The sequence below is a fragment of the Lygodium microphyllum genome, chromosome 19 (genome assembly GCF_053477565.2).
Source record: "Lygodium microphyllum isolate KBCC chromosome 19, Lygodium_microphyllum_v1.1.10, whole genome shotgun sequence".
NCBI classification, from domain to species: Eukaryota; Viridiplantae; Streptophyta; class Polypodiopsida; order Schizaeales; family Lygodiaceae; genus Lygodium; species Lygodium microphyllum.
The window spans coordinates 118,925,062-118,930,071 of NC_141153.1; the positions used below are offsets into that span (position 1 = coordinate 118,925,062).

The window sequence follows — 5,010 nt, forward strand, 5'->3', positions numbered from 1 at the left end:
CTGAATGTTGACTACCAGGGTTAGAGGTTGGCACACCAGAGGCAGTCATGTTAACCTTTTCAGATAGTCCTAAACTAGGCTGCCCATCTCAGCAGCCTTTTGCCTTGCTGAAAGCTATGCTTGATGCTTTGATTCCAGTTAAAAATCGTCTACCAGTTCTCCATAACATTCTCATAGCCATACAACAGCTCTCCGCTTGGATGGATACATTTAACATAGTCAGACTGTAACCAGTTACGGCTCATGCTTTTCAAAGACTGAGCATGAAAGCTTTTGTAAAAATTTCTGTTGGTTTCCAGCACAGCCTTAGTAGCAGCATAGTGAGCCTTCCACCCATATGGCATAATGACACCACTTTGTTCAGTTGCAAAGTCCTTGCTTAATCTCCTCTGACTAGCTAGCTGAATCCTCTTCCACTCTTTTCCTTGGAAGCTCTATTCTCATCTGCTGTCCTCAAGAAAATCGAGCAATTTGTAGCTCTGTTTCTCAGAGTTCCAGCCACCTTGAAGAATCTGGGAGTCAATCCGCATCTTGGATGGTGACCTGCGCATCCATGGCTAAACCAAAGCAAGGTTTAATGTCGAGGGCTGGCTAGGAATTCAGCATTCTGAATCAAACCAGCAGAGAATAATAATATCTGTCAAAGAGGTTATCTTGTCTGATGCACGATTTTATTAGTGCAGCTTCCAGGGCCTTGTGATGGAGAGCATTAAGCCAAAAGCGGCTGATGCCAGGCGACTACGCAAGGAAGCCTTACAAATATGTGGAGATTCGAAAAGTGCTCCCGAACAGTGTTAGCATGACGGCAGAGAAGGCTTTTCATTTCAATTGTAACTTGCGCAAGGTAGTGCAAAGAAAAGGTTGACTTAATGAATCAATCCATTCAGGAATCCTCAGTCTTATTGGAATAACTTTCATAGCTTCTTGATAGCTAGCATGCAGGAGGTAACAGGAGCTCCATCTTCCAATCAAGTGCAAGTTGCGATTCATGAGAAAAAAAACACATGCTCGAGTCGCTGTCGGGGAAGGTGATGCATCAATCACCTAGTAGACATCCTCCAATATGGAATAGAAATCGTGTGCAGAGATCGCCAATCCTTCCCTAGTCGTCTTCTCAGTCTTTTTGCTCTTCCGAGTCAGCGTGATTTCTTTGGATGATCATTGAAGGCAGAGAGTGATTTCTTTTCATCAAACGATCCATCTCTCCATGACGATTTTGACTATCTTCTCCTCTTCGTTTTTTCTTCCCTGGATGAATTCCCTCATCGCCCTCCAAAAAAAACCCCTTTAACCTGCGTATTCCTTTTTCGATTCCCCAAAGATCTAACAAGGCCAAAAATAGATTGAGAATGTCCAAGTAGAGAGCGACTGAGGCCAAAAATATACTGATCGTAGGTATAGTTTTCGATCAAATTGTCTGTGTCATAGATTTTATAAGCACTAAATATGATGGCTGCAAGGGCCCCATATATGGTCAGGGAAAGCCGTCCTAGTGGAAAGAAAGCCTGGATGAGTCCGAAAAGTAAGAGAACCATGTGGCCTGCAAAAAGCATGGGACTTAGGAAACTAAAGTCATAACCTTTCTTTGCTGCCCAAAATGTGTAGGCAATAAGAGAAAGCACAACAGCTGCTGTCAATATTAGTGCCTCCAATATAATTCTTCCTTCTGTATAAGCACGAACTATGCCAAATGTCAGACTCATGGTGACTGTGAAGAGGCCAAGCAGTGTCTTTCCACCAATAAAAAAAAACCCAAGAAGCTTTTATGCTCTAGAGGAATTTTAAAATTCCTATTACAAGAGAACTACTCCACTGCACATCTGCTTGCTCAAGTGCCTTCGCAATTGTCATCACCACCATAATCTTCATTTCATCCAGAAGTTCCAGCATCATTTTAACTCTGTTTGCTTTGGCAAGACCATTAATGACGATTTCAAAGGTCACCCTGTTTGGCATCATATGCATGTCCTGCATCATTTCTTAAAGATCATCATTGAAATTATCAGCTTGATAATGTCCTTTGGCATCAGTTTTTCATATTTTTCTTAAACACACACATCATGCATCCAAACAAAATCATACGCATGCATTAAGGGAATATATACATTGGATGCGGATTATCAAAATGCATCACACTAACAATGAATCACACGCAGAAATTTACACAAATGCACAACAAAAGAAATGGAGGTGTATACGACTCGGATGCGCAGCAACACGACACCGGAGGATGTGCAGGTTAGGAGGGGGTGAATGTCAAAGAGTTTACTATTCATAATATAAATCATGGGATTCTTATGAACACAGAAGAACTTCACTGGGAGTTATATGAGGAATTTGCATACAAAATTCAGACATTGTTATCCAATAACCAACTTAGTTACATAAGTTCTTTTGTATTTAGTATATAATTTTCAGTTATACCATGTATATTGATGAAAAATAAGTCTATGGGAACCTACAACTTGGTCAACTGGAAGTAATTGATAGTCTGCAGGATAAATCACATTGATTCAGGTGTAGAAATATAGTCAGAACTCGATAAAAATGCCAAAAGTTACCAAAAGTCCAATAAGTTCACAGGGGACTTGAAGTAATAGACTTGAGTGACCAGCAAGTGACCTGGGTAGGTCAAAAAGTAAAATACGGGCTGCACAATCTGAGCACAACTGGAGAAAGCTGAAGCTATGGTGCATGCTTTGGAGCATGCAAACTGAAGATCAACAAGCCCAGAAGCTGAAGATGTAAACACGGTGAGAGCTCCATTTCTCTGCCCATTTGGTCTGACGAAAATGCATGTTGAAACAGTCTATAAAAGGGAGAAATCTGAGGGAAAATTATTCAGCCTGCTCTTATGCACGACTTCTCTCATTGTGTCTACCTCATTCTTGGTCCAATGAAGCCCTGCCGACTTGTACCCAAGTACTTGAGTGACTTTGGGGCAAGCAAAGGGTGAGGATTTTGAAGGTATATGGGCTGTTATGGGCTGAAATAACCAATCATAAATAGGACAGTCCACTGTTATTGTCCATTTTTATGAGCAAACAAGAGATTTATGTGGTTGTAATGGAAGGAAATGACCTCTTTTCATCAGGACTTTGTTCATTAATGATTATAGGAGCTTCTTCATGAGTTTATGCACTCATTTTGAGCTTGATTATGGGCTGCAATTTTCTGTTTTAAAACAGGGCTGAAGCTAAAATTATGCTTCTTCAATTCATTTCATGTATCTTTGGCCCAAATCTTGAATGTATTTGAGTCTATCAACATAATACTTGTTCCAAAGGGTTGAAATCCATCTATGTACTTGAAATAAAAGCCATTAAAACATGCATTTGATATTCATAATTGAATTGAGAATCTAAAAATATCCTTTATGATATGATGTATGTATCCAGAGGCATTTGATGTAATCAAGATAGAGTTATTTCCTCCGTTCATGTATGCTAAATACATAGAGAAAAAGCTTGAATTCTTCTTCCGTACCTAAATCATTTCGAAATCCCGGATCTTATTAAACCCCAATCTATTTCCCCTTCCTGAACTTTGAATCCTAAACCCCTCTTTTGCACTAAAGCCCTGGTAGTAGACCTTCAGCCCTTAACACGACCACAACGGAATATGACCCATAAAGAACACAAATATATCTATCATAGAAAAGTTGAAGTAGCGACCACATAATGTCTCCATCAATAGAATGAAAGTTGCTTTGTGGATTGTCTTCTAGAAGTAACTCATAAAGACAAAGATTTGCTGGTTTTCTTAACATTAATATTATTTATACAATACATTACTACATAATATAATTGCATTCTTTCTAGTTTGGTTGACCTTCTTACCAGCTATAATAAGAATTTCCTGTAAAGGAAGTGGTTCACAGTTCCTTGTGTTAACCATCCTTTATTGGCCGCCTATTTGGATGGACTATTGGCTACTATTGTTGCAGATGTGCGACTTCGATAAATCGATCAATCTATTCGTGTCCAACCATCCTTTGTTGAGTTCTATGTAGTTGGCTTTGGAACTATTGCCCCAATGTTGAAATATCTGTGTGCGGAAAATATGTAGCTCGTATAATATTAGTACTCACTTATACCATAACGACTCGTAATAATATCGTTGCTGTTCGACTAATTAGAAAGGTGATCAAGAAGAGCGGCGGACTGCGCATTGGTATCATCAGCATATAAACACGGTGCGTTGTAATACTTCAGTCCATTCACAGGGATTCCAGCGCCTTGGAGGAGTATCGTTATCGACAATATCTACCGAGTTACAATGCCCCAGAGCAGAGTATCAGGATTGCTTGGGACTTCAGTCTCATTGTGCGTGGTAGGCGCAATGCTTGGATCGGTTGCTTATGCGCCCGCATACAAGTGCCACAAGCAAAGAGTCCAGCAGCTTCACAATGCCAGCTCGTCGCATGAGGCTGAGGGCTGCGGCGACCAGGTCCATGTTAGCCATAATTCTTCTTCTTCTTCTTCTTCTTCTTCTTCTCCAGATGATCATATTATCACTTCCAAGTACAGCCAACCAGCCCTACCTGCTAAACAACAGGTCATTCGTCGACCGCTACCACCCGCACCGTGTTGGCTCTATTGGAGCTTATGATTCTTAATGGATGTATCATGGCAGTCGAAGGGTATAATATGGGCGTTTGTAAATTTAGCAAATGGAGAACATTGTACATCCGTTTGGTCAATCTTAACCCTGATTGAGTAGTGACTATTAAACCCTAATGTGTTCTTTCAACTCTTTGGTCTTGGGCTAGGACAAAAGGACCATAGTCATCATCCGAGGTGCACAACTTGTAACAAGTGTTGGTTAAATTGTATTCCCTTGTTTTGAATCAAAGCTTCAGATTCTTATTAAATAATCTGTCGTGGCAGTCAAAAGGAGTAAAATGCATGCTTGTAACTTTCCATCAAAGTGGATAACATTGAATGTTTGTTTCATCAACCTTAACCTTTAGGATCATGTTAAGACTCCAATGCAAATACAATATGACAA

The 5,010-nt window shown here is 40.1% G+C and overlaps 1 pseudogene; it reads right to left on the reverse strand.

Moving 5' to 3' along the window:
• Positions 1 to 1,114: 1,114 nt before the first annotated feature.
• Positions 1,115 to 4,455, reverse strand: LOC148020314 (protein LIFEGUARD 4 pseudogene; annotated as a pseudogene).
• Positions 4,456 to 5,010: the final 555 nt, after the last annotated feature.